This window comes from Marmota marmota, unplaced genomic scaffold (genome assembly GCF_001458135.2).
Source record: "Marmota marmota marmota unplaced genomic scaffold, marMar, whole genome shotgun sequence".
Taxonomy (NCBI): Eukaryota; Metazoa; Chordata; class Mammalia; order Rodentia; family Sciuridae; genus Marmota; species Marmota marmota.
Genome location: NW_025999945.1, coordinates 7,004,502 through 7,027,338, shown reverse-complemented (window position 1 = coordinate 7,027,338; position 22,837 = coordinate 7,004,502).

Here is a 22,837-nt window from a genome sequence, read left to right as displayed (position 1 = left end):
CGAATTTCTTAAGTCATGCGACATCCCTGGTTTTGACAATGAAACCACATTCTACCCTTGAAACTTTATTCAGCGTCTTGAGAGAGAGTCTGACCAGCTGGACAGAGTGCAGAATCCCAAAATAGGGTAGAAAGCATGGAGTAAGAAACACTTAGAGAAGCAAACAAAAAAGAATTTTAAAGGAAGGAACAACAAATAAAGGAATAAAACTTTTCCCAAAAAATGAGTACATGAGAAATGAAAGGGGGACATTTTGAGGCTAAAAGGTGTGCACAATTTATAAACCATAAATTTTGTCATACAATGCTCTCTTCTATTATTTAATGTCTCTATAATGTATGTGTTCTGTTATAAGAGGCGAGGCAAAACATTAATTTAAACGTGTGATATACAATGTTTAGGTTTTTCTCTGGTGGTGCAGAACAAATTTAAAGTATATTGTATGTAAATTTCTTTTATTTTATCCTCTAATAATCTACAATGGTCAAATGGAAATTAAGATAAAAAGGAAGGAAATAAAGTAATGAATTTTTCCACAACTCCCCACCCCCACCAACCACAAATCCTCTCAGGGCCTGAGAGTAGAATACTGCTCACTCCATCAAATTTGCAAGTAATGTGTACAAAATTCTGAAACAGACACCCAGAGGCTTGTTGAGCATTATATGAAAATCTTCCTGAGCTGTGCAAATTGTTGTTCTGTGTCTGATATCCTCTCTCAGTCTCTTTCTTCTTTTCTTTCTTTTTTTTTTAAGGGAGATGAAATAATCAAGTTAATAAATTATATCAAAAGAGCTCATCTATTCATTGAGATCAAAAAGGCTAATTAGGTGAAAAATACTGGAAGACAATGAAATTGATCTTTATTGATGCTGCCAGAAAAAATTAGCATAAGCTCTTAAGTCCTGGGCCAAAAAGAATTCTGAATTGGTTGAAAAGGAAATGAGACACAGATCTAAGTCTTCTTTAGAATATTTTATTGCTCCTTTATGGAATGTATAAGACTCCATTTGCAATAAAGGCTGCCTGTGGACTCCTCCCAAAGAAAACAGAAAGAAGAGCTGAGAAATTGGCTTGTGACTGTGCATTTACTGCCATGAGCTGAAAACTTTTAAATGGAATAAGAAATCGTTATTAAGGAATAATATTAAAAATCCCGCAGAGGCCTGCTATTAATTATGAGACAGCCAAATAGCTCAGAGAGCAGAGAATTTTCAGATGTGCTTCTTCCCTGCTCTCTACCAGAAGATTCCAGAAGGCATGTATACAATGTTCTTCCTACTGTACCCAATTGTTACTTTAAAAACTGCCTGTCATATCCTCTGTCTGATGAAAATCAATCATGCTGATATGTGGGAACTGTTGGCAGTCTTTTCAAACTATAGAAAAGTCTCAGGATGCAACAAAATTTCTGGAAAGAATCTTAACTCACCTCTTTTCCATTTTTTATTATGTGGATCGACATGGTGCAGACAGACAGAACTGATAGAAGAACGTGGGGCAGAGGAATGCGATTGGGATATGTTAATATGCTGTCCTGGAGATGGGCATCATCCAGCCCCCTATGCACAGTAAAAAATTAGGCAAATGAAATTTTCTGAGAATCTTTCATTTAGTTCACCACAGGACCCCAAGTGGCCACAGATACTAAAATAGCATGATGACAGACTACTATGTAAAAGAACCCTTATTTCCATAGATTTACTTTGCCTGACAGGCAATTTGCAAAATTCAGATCAAACACTTCTGGTTGCTTCCAATCAATTAGTGGGGGGCCTTTGTCATATGGATAGTTACTCCACCCCTCACTTTCCAACACTGGCACATCTCAAATGGAATTGCCACAGGCCTAGACTTGAGAGTGGGAAATCAGGTAACTTGGATGAGGGGAGAAACACATAGGAAACCAGGAACAGCCCTGTGTCTCCAGCTGTACATCCAGATAAGAATTCCTACAGTCTGGAAGCTTTCTAATATCTCTTTTATTTTCCTTTTTATTGGTTCTTTCTAGTTCTATACATTAGGATTAATTTTGACATCATTATAAAAGCATAAAATATAATCTGTTCTAACGCAGTCCCCAGTACTTGCCCTTTCCCTCCCCAGCCTGTTCCCCTCCCCTCTACTCTACTGATCTTTCTATTGTAGTTTTTTTTTAATTAGTCTCCTATTGATATACATGATGGTGAAATTCACTGTGGTATATTCATATGTATACATAAGAAAGTTAGATCAGATTCATTTCAATGTTCTTTCCTTAATCCATCCCCCCTCCCTCCCCTTCTATCACCTTCGTATACTCCACTGATCTTTTATTTTTTTTTAACTTCCCCCTGCTTGAATAGGATTAGCTTCTACATACTAGAGAAAACACTGGACCTTTGACTTTTGAGGACTGGCTTATTTCACTTAGCATAATAGTCTCCAAGTGTATTTGCCAGTAAATGCTACAGTGTCATTCTTCTTTATGGCTGAGTAATACTCTATTGTGTGTATATATTCTGTGAATGCATACTTTGCAGTCCCACCAACAATGTATGAGTGTGCCTTTTCCTCCACATCCTCACCAACATTTATTGTTACTTGTATTCTTGATAATTGCCATTCTGATCGGAGATTGATGAAATCTTAGTGTAGTTTTAATTTGCATTTCAGTAATTGCTAGAGATATTGAACGTTTTTTCATATATTTATTGACTGTATTTCTTCTTTTGAGAAGTATATGTTTAGTTGCTTTGTCCATGTATTGATTGGGCTATTTGGGTTCTTGGTGTTAAGTTTTTTAATATCTCTTTATAAGCTCTTAGGGGAGAATACATATTAATGTCTCCCTTACTGAAATCCTACTTGGAAAACTGCTATATATGATGTTGATATCCTTGGATTCCTTGAAATAACAGGTTTCTGCTTTGCACTGAGAATAGAATTCCACATTTTAGTGACAGTTTTGAAAAATGATCTATTTAATGAAACAGATAATCACTGTCCCACATATCACCCACCTTTAGGTACATTTGATGTTTGCTTGTCAAACATTTCATTACAAGTGATATACAAGTATATTCTTTGGGGCTGGGGATGTGGCTCAAGCGGTAGCGCGCTCACCTGGCATGCGTGCAGCCCGGGTTCGATCCTCAGGACCACATACAAACAAAGATGTTGTGTCCGCCGAGAACTAAAAAATAAATATTAAAAATTCTCTCTCTCTCTCCCTCCCTCCCTCTCTCACTCTATCTTTAAAAAAAAAAAAAAAAGAACAAGTATATTCTTTGTACAAATATGCCACAATGAAACTCATTGTTCTGTATAATTAAAATGCACTAAAAATGTTATGTTCAAAGCAAAACATATGGGATTAAACATAATTGTACAATTACTTAAGTTTTGATGACTTTTTGGAAGGTGCTAATATGTCCACTCTGAAACTTCTGGAACAACAAGAGATTTTGGTCTGGATCAAGTCTTTGAAGGACTTGGTTTATTCTTAGGTACACCCAGTGACATGGCGGTCAAATGGTATATTTGTTTAGTTTGGGTTTTATTGTTAAAAAAATACAAAACTCCTTAAAATTATTACATGAAGCCAAAACCTGGGACTCTGAAAACTTATTCCATTGAAAGCAGAGACCCTTCTCAGTAGAACAGAGACAATACCATCCCCAAGTTATGGATGATTAGCAGATAGTGACATTTAACGCACCTGTGACAGCATCCGTCAGCCTTGTTCTTGTCTTTACTGACCTAGGTTCTCACAGTATCAGTGCCTGAGGGGTAGTCACTTTCATTCAATTCCAAGTCCTATCCAGATTCTCAGATGGACATGCAAATTGATCAAGGGAACGATACCCAGTTTCTTCTAGATGGATAGTTACTCCCTGATAATTTCATAGCTGTCTGTACAGAAAAGAAAATCCCTGTTGTTTCTAGATTACAGGAGGATTATGATCATAGCTGCTACTTCATTGCTACCTTTATTACTGATCACATCAGACACCAGGCAACATATCTGAATGCATAAAAAACTTCTGATAAGAGAATCTCTTTAAGAATTTTAAAAATTATAATAGAATTTTTTCCTGAGAGAAAATATTTCAAGCCATTGGATTTCATAATGCTAAAAGAACTTCATTGTATAGTTGAATCACCTGAATAAATATGTAAATTGTTTTTTAAAAAAGGAATTGAATTGTTAAAAGCATGTGAGGTAGGTCCTACGCCTTGATGGGTCTCTTCAAAAGCATTGTTCCTCTGCTTTAGACTAATTTTCTTTTGTCAGGCCTTGGGTCCTTGGATTCGACCAAAGAAAATTAATTGGAAGATCCTGCCCAGAGCTCTGTGGTATTCCTCTCCATTTGGGATCAAATTAGACTGAGACATTTAAAAGGTTTGCAAACTATTATAGACAGCTTGTGGTCCCCCCTACATACCCCCAAAAATGCATACATTAAAATCTATCCCCCATGTGGTGGTATTTGGAGATGGGGTCTTTTGGGAGGTGGTTAAGTAATGAGGACAGAACTTTCATGAATGGGATTAGTGTCCTTCTAAAGAAACCCAGAGAGCTGCTTCACCCTCCCACCATAGGTGGACATGGTGAGAAGACACCGTCTAAAGTCAGGAAAGGTGTTGTCCCCAGACACACCAAATCTGCTAGTGCCTTGATCTTGGACTTCTCAGCCTCCAGATCTCTTGAGAAATAAAATTCTATTGTTTATAGGCTGCCCACTCTATGACACTTTGTTATAGCAGATGAAGAAATTAAACTCAGCATTTCCCACACACCAAAATACCTTCACTCTCTTTTCCAGGTGAACACTCACTCTATTTTCAAGGGTAAATTTATTTATGAAGGCAAATAGTATTGACTGAAGTTCCCAGTGTAGAAATCAGTAGAGGAAAGAAAAAGGAAATTCCTGAAATCTTCCCACCAGCCCATCATCTGTAGGACATAACCAAGCCAACAGAGAGCCATAGATGGCATTTTGTGTGTGTTTAGTTTCTCTGTGCCTCATGTTTATAGTTTATAGCTACTGTGCCCTATGAGATACACCCTGCCAAGTTATCAGACAAGAGTTTAGTCTGATATTTGTTAAATGGGTTTTCTCTACTAGCCTGCAGCTAAATGTAAATAAATGTAATAGGATGCATTTATTTATGAAATGGAAAAATGCCAAAGAAACTAGTATCAAAATGACTTCCAGGGGGTTGAGATTAATTTGCATTTGCTCATCCTGTGCCTGCTACACATTAGGAATGTCTGTGTGTTATCTAAAGCTAAAAATACCTAAAGATTATATTGCAGTATTTGATATATGATTCTCCTGAACTCTTATGAGGGATTTTTGTCACTTTTCTAACCACTGCATCTAAATGATCAAATGATTCTTAACTTTTTCTAATTATCTTATGTAATATGTTAAGATCTCACCGCTGAGAACCTTGACTTCAATAACAACACATTTTCAATATATTAAAAAGCACTGCAGAAGCAATTTATTCAAGTTAGTTTCTCTTGCCAAAGTATATATTGACATACCAACATTAACTTGGAACTTAAATTGGTTTCTCTGTTCTTTTCTTGAGACAATATCTTGCTTTTAAACTCTGTACTCAAACAGGTCTTTTCCCCAAAGTATGTAGTTTAATTATGCATCAGCATTGTTGATGGAGAAGGCAAAGATAGAAAGTAAATTGCTTTATAATCACAGCCTAGTAGCTCTTAAAATGGCAGTGGATTGAAGAAAATTAATAGCAATTTCACAAATGCAATAGACTATGTAGGAAATACCCTGCTAATTCTCATATTCAAATGCATTCTTTTCTAGGTAGTATCTGAGTAGAAGGGGGAAATATTCTCTTAGACTCTGCTGAGTATAAACAACCCTGAATGCCCCTGAGGATTTAGTGGAAACTTTAATGGAGAGTTGAACAAAGAACAGAGATACATTGAAGCATGCTTTTCATTCATTCAGGCAATATCTATGTCCCACTTAACTATACCAGGCTCTGTTTCATGAAGGTTCAAGCATCAACTTGTAGTCAAATCTGAAACCTATAATGGAATCTTTTTTCTGTGGTCAGTTGATTTTATCAAAGAAGACTGAGCATAGTCTCAAAGTACTGTGTTAAACTTGGAGGTGGAATTCCAACAAAATAAAAATAACTTAGAGATTAATAGTGTGGACATAGAGTTAGACCATCTGGATTCACGTCATTGCTCTATCTCCCATCAGCTGAGTGACCTTGGGCAACTTTCAGAACGCTTCTAATTTTCTAATTTGTGTGATTAAAAAAAAATTACCTCCTCTTCAGGTTCCTGAGTATGAAAATGACAGCATCCATTCTAAGTTTCCTTAGCTTTCATTTTAGAATGCTTAATGGTATCTGGTTGTCCTCTGGATCCAGGCAGCTGACTAGGCCTCTGAAGCTCTTATTCTCATGGTGGGTATATGCTCAGGGACAATTAAGACACACTCAATGATGTATGTCACATGGTCCTCAGATTCTAACTTTAAACCCCTCTGGCAGATTGGGGGACAAGGCTGAAGACAGCCTATTAACCTCAGTCATTTTTATATGACAATGGGAAAAGCCTGAGCTGATGGGTAAGTGTAGGAAATGAAGAGGTGCTCTATTATTTCAGCCCCTGAGCGGTCTTCTGCACAGATTCTTTCAGTTTTTAATCTTCAAAGCTTTCTGATTGTAAAAAATGTTAAAAGAGCGAACACACATATGCTGTAACAAAAAAGAGAAGCCCCACGAGTTCAGTTGCATTTCTCTGTGTAATTTTCCACAAAAAAAGACATTTCGTTGTCTTTACAAAGTTGTTCCATAAAAAAGTTCAAAATTATTTCCATAAAACCTAGATATTAGAATACAGTAGGTTGTAACCAGGAGATATAACAGATAATAGGTAAATTCAAGGTCGGCGCATCTCATCACTTGATTTTTCAACCATCTGAAACAAAGCTGGTGGTAGGGTGACCCTGGTGGTGGTGCTTGTCATAAAGAAGATACAAATGACTGACATGGTCAATTTCAAGCTGATGAAGTGAACACACCCTTCTTAAAATGCAGAGTATTGCTAAGAAGCAAATAAAGCCAAGCATCAGAAAGATGAATGACAGATTCATGAAAGTCAGAGAAAAGGGAAGTAGTGAAATTACTACTAATCTTTCCTCATTTTCAAAGACCATTAAGAACTGATCATTCACACAAATAGAAAATAACCATAATGAGAGGTGATTTGGAACCATATCTATTTGAAATTCTTTGGAATACATTTTGTTTTTTCCTGAAACAGATGACAAACCTTTTTACAAAGAAACAGAAATACAGTGCTTTTAAAAAAATGATGCTGTTAACTTGGATTTCTTTTATATGTGTGAATACATATGTGTATATGTATATATACATATGGATGTGCATGTGTATATATATAATATTCATACAGTCATCTGATGTTTACCTTCCTTAATAAAGCTGTTGATTTATTCATAAATACAAAGTGATGTGACATAGACCACAAACTTTCCATACACATACAAAAATTCAAGATTTAATAATTTTAGCTCATTTCATTTAATATGTTCTCATTAAATTCTGGTATTAAGTGCTGGGAAGAATTAAAATAACATGAAACACTCTGTCTGTCCTCAAGGAGTTTATAAGTAGAGAAATGGAGCACCTGTGTAAATATACGCAGTTCTAGGTGTGTGGTTTATACAAAATACTCAGCATGAATTAAACAGAAACACAAACAAGGAAGGGACTTTTGCTGAGTTGCTCATATTAAGTTCAGATAGGATAGTAACATTAACTGAGCTGTAAAGGATGAATGGAGGTTTTCATAGAATGTAACAGGCTTTAAATAGTACTTGTTAAAAATATTCATTCACTTCATTTTATGAACCAAGATACCATGTGGCCATTCTAGCAGAGAAACTTGTACAAGTCAAGGCTCATAGAAAATTCTATTCATCTTTGAAAATCCAACACCAATGCAGTCTCCCCCTCCAAAGATTTCTCTGTTTCCCCAATGCTACTTATAATTGATTTCTTCTATTTTATAGTCTAGTTAGTATGACAAAAATTCCTATACTTGTTTCACCCTCCATTATTTGGCATGATACAGTCCTTTAAAAAAGTAAAAATTTTATCTCATCCATCTTTATCCATAAACATTCCCTTGCCACCAGCAATTATTTGTTTAAAGATTGAATGAACCCAGGAACATTCTTCAAAGAGTGGTGACTGATCTAAAATAATCCAAGCCTTCCACACTTCATGATGCAGTTGGTTATGGGAGTGTACAAAATCGAATTGGAGCCCACTATAAGAAAAGCTTAGACTGTGGATCTGTTGATTCTCAAGCTTTCTACAGGGAGATGCAATCTCTGAATTGAGTCAGAACTGAGTCAATTGATTGAACAGCTTAAATTACTTGTTCCTGACTTATCTTTAGAACTCTTCATTCCATTTATACAAAAGAACAGAAAAACTGGGCAAAGACTAAATAGGTTGAATCAATATCAAGAATCAACTTTTAATACCATTTTCTTCTCCCTCAGTAGCATATTATTTTTATTTTTCCCTGAATAGCACAAATGATAAGGTAAAGTTTTTTTTATTTGTCTTGTGGACATGCAACTTAAATGTTAAAAATAAATCTTTGCTACATGTACACACACCTCACTAGAATTTCAAGGTTCATAAATATGTTTCCAGGGCTGGGATGCAGCTCGGTGGCAGAGTACTTGCTTCACAAGTGTGAGGCACTGGGTTCAATCCTTAGCACCACATAAAAATAAACAGGTAAAACAAAGGCGTTCTATCCATCTACAACTGCAAAAAATAAAAAATAAAAAACATGTCTCCACAAGAAGTGAAGTGAGAACTACAAGTATAAATGCAGGTGACACAGACCAAGAACCTGAATTATTTGAATCAAAAATACTGTTTACATCATCTGAAAAGAACGAAGTTGGAGGACAAGGGTTTTATTCTTACACTCCCACTTTCCACATTCTTTTGGACTCGGGGCAGCATGAACGTACTTACTCACTTGGTCTACCTATTCATAAAATATATTTAATCTATTTCCCTTTCGGTGTTGATACTTTACAGCACTAAAGTTGAAATCTCTCCCTATAGATATTGAAAATTGGAGCCAAGAACTGGTTTATAACATGCTCTGGCCCAATACAGAAATTCCTACTTTTTTCCCTGCGTTTTTAATATCTCCCATATGAGGTTTTATTTGGTAAGTAGAGATGAACTTCACTATCCAGCTTTTCATCTAGAAGGTTTTAAGAAACCACTCAACAATTTCCATATTTTTCTTTATCTGAAATTCTTTTAAGATTTGGATGAATTCAAGCAGGTTGCTACAACAATTTCATGTGGGTGATAGAAGAAATAGTTCTGTTCAGTCCTTGGCAAATCTATTAAATAGGCCAAATTCATTTCACCTGGCTTTACCTTTCTCTCATATTTTGCAGATCCAACTCTCAAAATATTATTTCTTCTAGTCTGCATGATTTTTTTATTTAACTCCTTTAGTAAACCAGGGGTCTCCATCTCAAACATCTGCCTGAGTCAGGAAAGTGAGTGGGGTGAAATTCAGAGTGTATACAATGCCTAAAGACATAAACAGAATAAATTTTAAAACAACTGAATAAAACAAACCTTCCTGTCCAATTTGGCCATGGACTATGTTACTCAACTTCATAGCTCCAGCGTCATCTCAGAGAATGAGTACTTAATAAGTTATTTGTTGAATTATCTCAGAGAAACAACTCTGCAAATTTAGATACGCTGACACCTGGTGATGGGAAGAGGGATTGTTTATGACTACAAAATGGAAGCCATCAAAAATCTTTTTAAATGTCTGCATTGACCAAGAACTTAGATGCCGGAAGTGCTTCACATACAGGACCTTGTGTAATTCTCAGAAAAACTCCAAAAATTAAGTGCCCCCATCACCCCGTTTAAAATTAATGAAAACCGGTTTTCAGTTATGAAACTGCCAAGGTCATAAAAAGGAGGACTACGATTTGGTTGGGATTCTGTCTGAACCCTGAGCTTTAGACTTGTGTGTGTGTGTGTGTGTGTGTGTGTGTGTATACATATATGAGAGTTCCAAAAACAAAGTTGTTTAATGAACATTTTCAATATAATGCAATACAGAGACACAGGAAAGCAGGATATTGAAACTCTCATATGATATTTGAACCAAATATTTCTTTGATTATTTTTTTAGATAAAACTATCCATTTTTTATAACTGGCTACTTGATCCTTATAACACCGTCTAACACTTATCACAGAATCAAAAATCCTCCAAGAAGTTGGTTTTAAACTCTCAAGCAGACTTATTTCATGCCACAGTGGAAAGAAGAATGAGGCTGATAGAGGTAGAGCATTTCATTACTTATCTGATTTTTTCTTCTAGATTAAAATTGAAATGTTGGTCTTCCAGACACCTTCTTCCTGCTAAGCATCTGTTTAGTCATGGTCGATGTGCCTTTCCTTGGGTCTCTCTCCTTATAGACTCTTAATAGAAGAGTTATTTTTTATTCCAGAGTTCACATCCATTGGTGGACTTCTGTCACTCTCCATTTTCCTCCTCCTTGCCGCTACTTAATGAACAGACATTGGCAATTTAACAAGTCTTCTTATTTTCCGAGCTCCCTCTAATGAACAGTTTCCCCCAGATATCAGAAAGGGAGGCAGTATAACATCACAAGCATGAATATAGACTTTTGAGTCAGGCAGAACTGAGATTTAACTCCGATTCTCATTATTTTCTAATTGTGCAACCTTGGATAACTCAGTTTCCTCATCTAAAAAATGAGATGATACTGTCTCATGCAACTGTTGTAAAGATCAAACAAAAATCAGATAATTCTAGTAAAGTTCTCAACAGAACATCTGTCCTGTATGGTTAAAGAACTGTAGGCTTTTTTAAATAAGCAGGAATAGTAATTTCACAATTTAAAAAAAATAACTTTTGAGCTTTGAGCTTTGACCAAAATATTTAGTTTTTTGTATGTTTTGCCTTGGCCATGAAGGTACAAAACCCCTGCCTGTCATTGAAAGCACCCTGATCTTACTCTTAGCTGGTCATGAAGATCTCAGGAGGCCAAATGATGGTGCAAACAGTTCTTGACTGCTACCTGCAGCATGCCTTCATTTGTATAATCATCACTTTCCCCTAACCCACAAATACCCTTCTTTCTATCCTGCAGCTGCTCCTAATGTGGAAGTTGGCATTTATGCCTTCATAGGCCTATACTCTAATTCATACATTTATCTCAAGTCTTCATGCCCTTGGGTGTGGAGCAAAGACAAGCTATATCCTTTCCTTGCTAAGATGCACAATGCTCACTCCTAACGTCTAAGTCATAGTATGCTTTAAATGCCCCTGGCCCACCATGACACAGAAGCTCATTTTTTTTATTACAACTGTGTTTAGGAAGCATGGCCCTTCTTTAGTTTCCTAAACATTTTCAGAATCCCCCCCTCTCCACTATCCACATAAACAATTTTGATTCCTGTTTGGCATTCTGGAAAACAGCAAGAGAATATACTTAAGAGTATGATTCTAGTAATAAAAGACATGGATTTATGTTTTGCCCTATACCCCAGATGTCTCAGTTTAAAAAAAATCAACCCACCTGAAGCGCACCCATGAGAAGCTATTTTGAATTAGGGTAAGGCCCTGAAAGTTTTGGGTGGGTACAGAGTTTGGGAACAAGCTGGATTTTACCACCATTTACCCCCTTGCGAAATTATGTGCAACCAAGTTGAAAATAATACATTATTTACTTTGGGGAAAGAAATAAGATAATAGTACCTAGTAAACACTCACATAGTCATTTATTTTACAATTTTTATGCATAAGACACAACACTGCCAGGACCATATTCTCTAATCTCTAATCTTGTTCCTCCATTTCATTAACCAACAAATATTGAAGACTTTCATGTAGTTGGTATATTGGTTGAGGTTCTTCAGACAGACATAAGCAATAGGGCAGGGGGCAAAGAGGTGTTTTATTCGAGGGATTAGTTCACATGACTGCAGAGACTGGGAAGTCCGTGATAGGCCTTCTGCAATCTGGGGAGCCAGTGTAGCTGGTAGAGTGGCTCAGCCCAATTCCATAGGCCTCAGAACTAGGGAAGCCAATAATGCAACCTTCATCCTGAGACCAAAGGCCCGAGAACTCAGAAAGCTGATGAAAGTCCTGGACTTTGAAGGCCAGAGTACCCAGGGTTCTGATCTCCAAATGCAGGAGATTTGCCAGTTATGGAAGAAGAGAAAGAACTCCCTTTTACTCCACAAGTTTGTTCTACCCAAGCCCTAGCGGATTGGATGGTGTCTGCCCACCTGGGTGAGTGCAGATCTTCCTACTCAGTCTACTAATTTAAATGCCAGTCTCTTCCAAAATACCCTCATGGAAATATCCAGAAATAATACTTTACTAGTTCTCTATCCTTTAATCCACTCAAGTTCACACACAAACATTAATCATCACAGATGGAATGTTCTCTTTATCAACTCATTTGAAAAACTCATTGAAAATGCGCTTAATGTTACGAATGAATGATGGAATGAATTACAGAAAGTCTTCAGTGGAGAATGGATGAGGAGTACTATCTCCATCACTTTCTGGACAGCACCAAATAACTTGACATTTTGAAAAGAAAATCATCTAGAGATTATTCAATGATTTCTGAAAAATATGTTGAACAAAAGGTTTTTAGTATGAGTTAAATATTATATGAAGTTGAAAATTACTATTGCTTTTTAGGTATCATTGGGATTATTCAGGAAAATATTTTGGGGATATTCATGTTGAAAATTTTAAGAATGAAGTGTCATAACATCATTAATTTACTTTAATATAGTTGAGCAATAATGTATATGTCAATAAAAATTTATATAAGTAATTCAGCTGAGAGATGGGCAAATATGGGGAAAAAGTTAATATTTGTTGTGATGATTAATTTTATGTGTCAATTTGATGGGACTAAGACATGCTCAGATAGCCAGAAATACATTATTTCTAGTGTATTTGTGAAGATGTTTCTGGAAGAGATGAGAGAGATGAGAAACTGAGGGAAGAACACAAGCCCTCAATGATGTGAGCACATCGTCGAGTCTGCTGAGGAAGGATGAACGTACCTCCTTGAGCTGAGACATCCCTTTTCTCCTACCTTTGGACCCAGGGATTTACACCGACACTCTGTACCCACCTCCACTTTTACCAGATTCTCAAGAGAACCACACCATTGGCTCCCTGGTTCTCAGGTCCTCCGATTAAACCAGAATTGCATGCTCAGCATACCTGGTTCTTCTCGTTTTGCAGATGGTGGATGGTATATCGTGGGATTTCTTGGTTTCCATAATTGCATAAGTTGTCATAATAAAGCTTCTTTTATAGCTCTCTATCTGCCGTGTTGGCTCTGGAGAACCTTGACTAATACATTTGTTGACTAGGTGATGAATATGTGCCTGTTGCCTGTAGTAGCTTTTCTATGTTTGAAGATTCTCATTACACAGGAAAACGTAGAAAATTAAGGGACAAATGACTAACAAAAAGAAAAAGAAAGAAACCAGTTCTTGGTATCCACCTTGCTTAGGAAATGTTTAATAAATTTTAGTCAGTTTGATTAGGTACACAGAGAAATCAAATGCTGTATCAGTCAAAAAACAAAATATTTTCACTGATGAATTTTCATAAACATCCAAAATAGGTAACACTGACCAGATTGTCTCTATTATTACTTGGTTATTATTGACTTCATTCTTCTCAGAAAGAACTTACCCTCAGAATTTTTTTTTAATTTATCAATTTGATGCATTATTATCTGCACTACACTATTTGGTTTAGTTTACTTTTATATTTGATTCTTAGACAACATTGCTACTTACTTTCATAATTTCTATTTATTGATGTGACTTTCCTTTTCCATCTACAGGAGTTTCCTTCTCAAATAAATTTATTTAAGTCAAAAACAGCAAGTGAGCTTAAAAATACTGGCAAAAATTAGGAAGGTGATATTTGAGTGGTTTAAAATTGAAAAATACGGTGTTTTAAAAAGGGAAAGAAAAAAATACAATTAAAATGAGTTTTAACAAGTCATGTTCCATTAAACGTTAGTCCCAAAACATGCTCACAGAAAAAAAAAAAAAAAAGATTTTCAGTAAAATGAGTCTGGGAAATATACCGCATAGTCCTCTAAGTGATTCAAAATGCACATTAGCAAATTAAAAGCTTGGAGCCACTCTGCAATAAAGAAACTTAATTTAATTTTAAGTCAGCAGTTCCCAAATTTATTTGGTCAGAAAAAAAAAAACAGATATTTTCCCTTATATACAACTATTAACATTGAAACCCATTTTGGAAAACATTGGTTGCAAAATGTCCTACTTAGGTTGGCACGGATGAAGGACTAGATACCACCAGGGAACTGCTTACCTCCCTCTCTCCCTCCTGGGTCCTTTCAGAGCTCAGGGAGCAGTTAAACTGACAGAACACTAGGAGCAGCTAATGCAGAAGAGAGAAGAACCAAATATGAGTGAGAGGTTGACTAGCCTTCAGCTGGAATCCAGGGAATCCAGTGGTTAACCCTGTCTAAGCATCTGGGAGGGGAAACTTTCAGGGACAAAAGTAGCTCAGAAAAATTCTGGTTCAAGTTTTAGGAGTTTTGTTTGCTTTTATAATGTATTCTAGAGATTAACCTTCAAATGGGGATGATCATTTTAGTCTCTGACATCTGCCTGCTTTTTGCTGTGTGCTCAACAATACTCTAGGTAATGACAACTCGTGGCCAAAAGCTGAAAAAGGTGCTTCGTGAAATTAAAAAAGGCGTTTTAAAGCATACTTTTCAATATCTGGTGAAAGTTTGTTCAAATCTGCCTATTTTGAAAAGAGATGCTTTTAATATCAAAAGGCTCAAAATTTAGAAAGGGAATACACGAGTGAAATGAGGAGAACTGCTATCTTATCTGGGAATATGTTCATTTTTATAGACACAAAATGCAAAGGAAGGCTTGGAAAGGAGTTTCACCTATAAAATCTGAAATGGCAAAGACCATGACTTTGGGTTAGAGACCCGGAGCCTCTTCAGACTGCTAGCATTCAACTACAAAGAACTTAACAAATCTCTGGAATAAAGAAGCTGAATAACTATGGAGGCAAATTTTGGGTTGAAGGTCTAAGGGGCAACACCTATGCATCAACATATAACATGCACATTGCAAATACCAGCCTCTAATTCTGTCACAGATATCATTTTGTCCATTTCCCTCAATATTTCTCAATATGATACTCCTGAAAGATCTTATATTTTTCCATTGTGTTAGCAGGAAAAAGGAAATACTATCATTTGAGAAATTCAAGCTGATTCACTGCAGTAGACAACAGCTAAATAAATGAGGAGGAAAGGCAATATTTTTCCAAAACACAGACATTTTAAAAACCCAAAGGATAGAAGAGAAAAAAATTCTAGGTTTCTCTTGGTTTTCTAAATGTGAATGTTCTAGAGAAGACCATACTATGAATCAGTGACAATGTGAAAACCAGCAATGTCAATAACTTTCAGGAATCAGGAGTCCTATGGAATGCCTCTTACCCCATAACATATTCCCAGATACTGGCTCTTCCACTAACTAACCAGACCTGTCTCCTCCTGGAGGAAGCACAAAGGCAGGAATGGCTGCAGTGAACTTGGTTGCAGCAGTGACGTGGCAAATGACATAGTAACAACACAGTCTGGCTTCAGGGCCCACAGACTGCATCATCCATGCCCAACTTCACCTGGGAGTGAACTCAAGTAAAGAAAACACAAGTACAGTTCAAAGGAAGCCAAACAACCCTACAGATCTTTTTTTTTTTCCAAATAAACCACCATTTAATGACATTTTGCAATCAATAAAGTTCTTCTAATTAAATAATACACAATACCTACTTCTAGTCCAAATAGAGAAGAACTGAAATTTTACATATCTTAAACATGTGTTTAAAAGATTTTTCAAAATTTCAGAGTATAATTAACTAGTTCCATGACAAAAATAATCTATATCCATCTTCAATAGAAATTATACATAAATTATGAGATGATTATATAAAGAATACCATGTGGCAATGAAAAATAAAAGCAAGCTATCACTAAATGTATATATATTTTAATTTTTAAAAATGACAGTGGAATGCATTACAATTCTTACTACATATACAGCACAATTTTTCATATCTCTGGCTGCATATAAAGTAGGTTGACACCAATTCATGTCTTCATACATGTACTTTGGATAATGATGTCCATCACATTCCACCATCCTTGATAACCCCCTGCCCCCTCCCTTCTCTTTCCACCCCTCTGCCCTATAACATAATGCTAAGTGAAGTTAGCCAATCCCAAAGAAAAACCCAAATGCTAAATGTTTTCTCTGATATAAGGAGGCTAATTCATGGTGGGGTAGGGAGGGGGAGCATGGGAGGAATAGACGAACTCTAGAACCCTACAGATCTTTTGGAATGAACTGGGTCTATGAGGCAAAGTCTCTGTCACATCTTTTAAAATAGTTCACCCTCTTTCATTACATAGGTGGAAAAATGAAGGGAGAACATTTCATTTCATTTTATGAGGACTCCTAAACTTGGACAGACTTCTCTTCCATGTCACTGTCTTCTGTAAGCACCACCAGCCAAATGGCTTAATCCTTTCTGCTTTACCTAATGGCAGAGAGAAAGCAGTTAATGCACAGCTGAAAGAACACTGACTCCCAAATGCAATTGCTCTGACGTGGACTCTCCATGATTTTTCTTACATTCTACAAGCACTGTACACCAGAGACAGAGGACATGGACACAGAGCTTCTCTGTAGGGCAGGAAATAATCTACCTGTCTCCACTATCCTATGGTAGACATTAGCAGCTTTCTGGGTATAGTGTGCCTTCAAGTGAATATTGGACTGTGTGAACCTCCAAGGAACATTTGGTCTGCATCATGGACCCTTTTATTCTAACCCCTTGGGTTATGGTAACACCTTTAAGCACTTGCCTAAGAGTATAGAGTCTGAGTCCTCAGAGCCAGGGAAAGAAGAGATTTCACTCTTTGGGTCATGCCTTGGGGAACTTTCAGCCAAAGACTTAAAGCAGGTGTCTTTATCCCAGACTGAATCTGGGATTGGAAAAATCTGGTCAACTGATGGGTCTTAACTGAAATCATGAGGGCTTTTTCAGCAAGCCCATCTCTCCAAAACTATCAAATCACACACAATGATTAGGAAAACAGAGGAGAGTTTTGTTTTATTTTGTTTATGCCTTTATTTCCAGAATCCATTATCTCTATCTGAATGGCTTAAGAACAAATACAAATTAAGTATCAGAGGCTTAATTCTTCCTGTTGGAAATAAAGAAAGAGACTACTCCCACTGCCCCTTTCTTAGAACATTTACTTTAGGGAAAAAAAAAAAAGTTCTTTCTCTGTCTCCTTGAAATATAGATGTAAATCTTTCTGGAAACAAAATAAGGATTTTACTTGCTTCATGGTGTGGGAAGCCCTGGGAGTATATTTTTAGAGTGTTAATATGAAGGTGGAATCTGTCTCCCAGGTTGCATCAGAGCTGTGGGAGTCTTGCCCCAAGATGTAAAACTACCCGCAGCCCTAAAGATATGAGGAGACTGTCCTCAGGATAAAGTCAGTTAATAATGCAGGTGGTTACCCAATTACCGGGTGAATTTATGATGAACTATGCCTGGTAAATAGGGCTGTGCAGTTGCCTGACTGAAGGACTGTGATTGTTTATCTTGTAAATATGCCTGTAATGCATAGTATCAGCTTGGCCATATAAAAGTTTGAGATTTCATTCAGTCTGTACCATCTCTAAGCAGATTGCCCACGGTGTATATCACATTCAGGTTTAAAACTTATTCAATTATAAAACTGTTAATCTGTTTCCTCCATTGGTGGAGGGCTGTCTGGTTTCAAATATTTTGTTCTTAATTTTCCCAACACTGTGTGTTCTAGATCAGGAGTTCTTAAACAGTGTTCTCTAGATGTGTCTGGCAGACTTTTGGAGGAAACAAAAGGACAAAGGGGACTTCAGAGGGAGTGACCTGTGAACATTGTACCTTAATCCACCAGAGAGTTTTCTCCTTGATATGTGTTGATATGTTGGTGTTTTAGGAAATTTTTGCCTAACAGCAGAGTTCCTCTAGTAAATAATAATAACATTTGAAAATCAATTATCTATTCTATACCAGACTTTTCATTATTTATTGCCTTCCAGGAATAAAAATCCTTGAGGGCTAATACTTTGTCTAGGTGTCCACTGCTAACTTTCTAAAAGCTTGATAGAGTCCCCCAAACAGTAGTTTGCATAATTAGCATGTGTTGGATTAATAAATGACCATAGATCATGCATAGTATGTGTCAGAAAAGGATCACAGAATAGCACATGGTTTTATAGGAGAATTGTCTTGGACATACATGTTTCATGTATGTCTGTAGCCTCCTGAGGCCGCCTGGGGCCCAACAGATGCATGTGCACAGGGCCATAAAGGGTGGCGGTAGTAGCACAGGGGAGCATACAGGAGCACTGTGGAGTAATTGGAAGCAGGCTCTCTGGACAAGACAGTCTGAATTCAGACATTGTCTCTAATTGGCTAGCTGCATCACCTAAAGCAAGTCTTTATCTCATGTGGCTCAACTATTCATCTGTAGAATAGGAGTAACAGTATTGTTTAATTCTAATCTCATCCTTATACCTGAGTTTGAGGGGCCCCTGCCCTGTGTCCTGTGCTTTAAAGGACCCTATAGGTTACAAACACAACATTTATCATTTTTTAAAAAACACAGACACCTCTCCTACTGGGAGATCCTGTGCTCAGCCTGGGCACAGTATGATCCATAGTTCTAAACATCCTCAACTATATGATTAAAATCAGAAAAACTCTGCTTCACACCCATGCTCCTGAAATAAGAGGTTAAAGAAATTATTCAAGATGCCTGCAATAGTGCTTGACCTTTGTTAGCTATTATCGTCATTATCCTTGAAGCCAGAAGTTCTTTCTTTGCTCTACTCAGACTTTTGACTCTAAGAGACCTGTTAAAAACATTTAAATTCTGGATCCGCACAGTGGAGGACCAGACCCTGAACTCCAGTGACCTCTTCCGAGGCATGGGCACCACCCCAGTGGACCCAAAGAAATGAATCATTCACATCCACAACCTTTTTTGCTCATCTCCCCAATTTTAATATGTTGAAATTAGGAGAAACAGACTTGAGAACTCAATTGATCAAATTAATCAGGCTGTGCTTTAAAAGGTACATTTTACATATTTAATGAAATCACAGGAAAACTCCAAGTAAGAAAAAAAAATTGCTAATACTTATAGAGTGTTTACTTTGCAACAGAGTGCCAAATACTTTATAAACATTATCTCAACTAAGTCTCTCGGCAATATCTTCCAGCTGAGGAAGAACATAAGCCCTTTGCCCAAGGTCACGGGGCTTGGAAGTGTCAGGACCTGGATGTGCTTTATGGTAGAGAAAGCAGCGTGTTCTTCCATGAAAGTTTCTAATTTGGTTATCTTCATGCTCTTCTAAATAAGTCACCTTTTTTTATTTACTTGAGAAAAACTATTATGATTTAATTAAACAATAAATTGGCAATTTACCTCTTTCACTAACATTAGGGACACAGGGACTGAGGCACTTCTAGAGATAGTCAATGATCTTTGGTAATTCCTACATGATCAATAACGCAGTGCCTCAAACAAATGGGAGAAGAAATAAATTCTAATTGAAAAATAAAACTTAAATCATATAAACTGTCTCTTAGTTCTGAAAAACCCTCAAATTGCTCTGCCAAAGTTAAGAGCAACTCAGAAATATGGACACTCAATTTTTAAAAATTTGTATGATATAAATCATATTCTTCCTTTTTTGTTTTCCTAAAATCCAATCATTTTTTTGATGTTCACAACCTCAAAAAAAATGATGAATTTGCAGATTGTATGTTTTTACCTAGAACATGACCTAATTCATTGACAGTGCTAAAGAATGAAAGTCGTTAACCTGAAATTGGAAGGATGGAATAGCAAATGAAAGGTTAAAAGCATAAATAAACCATCTTTCTTTCTATCAGAGCATCAGTTTCATCAGAGATGTACAGAGCCCTTCAGATCTGTCCTAGCTGTCAGAAAAAAAAATATCATTTTTTTCAAATCCCAATCTTCCAGAATCAAAAATGTCGCCTCATCTATAAATACCCCTGATCTCTAATAACTTTCAATCCCACTCCCAGTTCCTGGTAAGGTCAAGGTGGTTGCTTCTTCCTCAGCCTCCAGAAGAACTTAAATCTACATCCCAGATATGTAATAGCCTTGTTACAAATATCATTGAGTTATTGGGGAATTGATTTTGATCCAATTTAATACTCTCTTAACACAACTTTATCAAATTGAGCATTTTAAAAGAGGAAAATGGATAGAGTAAAAGGCAACCCCAATTCATCATCTCTCTCATTCTTCTTCTCTAGTGTCAGGACAGGATCTACCAATGATCCAGTTTTTCTGTTCTTTAAGATGAAGATGGTGAGGGATGTGGCCTCCCTGAATTGTGATCAGGGCAAGTTGGGCACACACTGGTAAGAGGAAAGATGGAAGAATGAAGTTAAGTCTTCATTCTAAGAATGGAGGAAACAAGGAGTCCCTTTCTGCCACTGTTTGTTCTGAGCCTTAGTCACCCTATTAGTGAGTGAGGAAGACACGCTGTGTAACAGCCAGTGTTCACTGAGTAGTCTCTGTGTCATGTCCTGATCTAAATTCTCATTCGTATTGTCTCAGTTAAGCCTTATAAACAACTCTATGAGACTGCTCTTATTATAAATCCATCGGACAATGACAACAATAAAGAACAAAGAATTTAAAAACTCATCCTAGGTCATATAACCACTTAGTGAGACAACTAGGATTGGAGCCCTGGGGATCTGGCTCCGCAGGTGGCCTTTTGAACTCTACACTGAGTGGGTGGTTCCTTCCAGAAAAGGCGACTTGAAAGTATACAAATAATGTCCTCTGCTGTGGTTTTAGATCTTGCAATGATTTCCTCCATATCTTCTATCATCACCAGGCATCTATGGTTTGCCTGCTGATGTTAGTCTGTGCTTTGCCCTGCTGACATCTCCCCCACTTGGTCCATTCTTGCTCACTGACTGCATCTGTGGTTGTCATTGCTAGCCGCAGATAATCTGCAAACACACATCCATTAGAATTCAGTACTATCTCAGACTGTTATCCAAAGAAACCTATTCGCCACCAGGAAGTTGCTATATTCCAAAAGGATAAAGACCTTCCAGGGTCCTTTTATTTGGAGGATAAGTTTCTTTCCCTAGATAGGAAAAGTCCGCTAACACCTGAATTTTTTCCCATATGGTTCAAATATTTGAAACTGCTTTGCAACCCAAATCGCCTCTTACCCCAAGGCAAAAGCAAGATTAGTCAAAGAGCTAATTATGCAGATTTTTCTATTAGATTTCTTCAGCCTAACAGATTCTGAAAGCACTTGTCTATCTACTGTAGAGAAAACATTGATTTCCATGGTTAGAAACCCACTGGGCAGAAATTTCAGATCAGGCCCCACTGTGTTACACGTGGAATTGAATAATTATGCTGGCTGGAGCGACCATCTCAAAGTTCTAATCCAAAGCTGTCTATTGCTGTTTTATTATAGCCTTGCAGCTATCTTCCCCCTAAGCCACTGGCCCACCAGCAGAAGCAGAGTATGCCAGTAACAGAACAGAGTTCTCACGGGTTTAATTGGCTTCCTCTCCACTTGCTAGTGGGAAGATGGGCTGGTAAAACATTCGCGTGGGTTGGAATGCTTTTATGCATAATTATGAAGCAGCAACAACCCCAGGGTCTGTTTCTTTCCAGTGTTAAGAAACAGATTTTTAAAATCTCAGTAAGTGTTTTAAAGTTAATGGACACAGATTTGAAAGACCCCTTTGTACTCAAAATCTAAATTGTGCAAATAAAAGGGTAACATATGAAAAGAAGAGGCTGCAGGGGGGAGAAGCTTAAGACCAGCCACAGAGCCAAGGTCACTATGGATGTACTTTTCACTTTTCACCTGAATCTTCACCTCCCCTAACCAGCTGATTAAGAATGCATGATTATAGCCCAAGTTCCACCATAAACTAGTTATATGATTTTTGAAAAAAAAAATCACCTAACAGCCTGACATTTATTTATCAAAAATGAAGGAGGTGACACAAATAATCTCAAAGATGCCATTCACCTAAAAACAGGGATTTGCATCCATAACTACTATTGAACCCTGATTTCAACAGATTAACTATGTGACTATGATTGAGTACAACATCTCCAAGCCTCGGTGTTTTTATCTGTGAAATAGGCACCAATATATCAGTCTTACATATTATGATAAATAATGAATTAAATAATGCACATATATGGATTAGTACAGTGGTTCTCACTAGGAGTACTTTTGTTTGCCTTCCCTAGGAGATACTCAGCAGTATCTGGGAATATATTTTTAGTTGCTACAATTGGATGGTACTAGCGTTTAATCAATAGAGGCAAGGAAACTGCACAGCATCCGCATACACAGAATAGGTTCCACAACAAAATGCCAATCTTGCAGAGGTTGGGAATCCTGGACATAACATGGGGCTCACTGTAAGCATTCAATAAACCAAAGTGATAGTAGTTACATTGGCCCCAGAGACCACCATATTAAAAAAGCTTGGGGCTTGTAAACATTATATACAGACACATTTTTCCTGGCCGGGGGGGGGG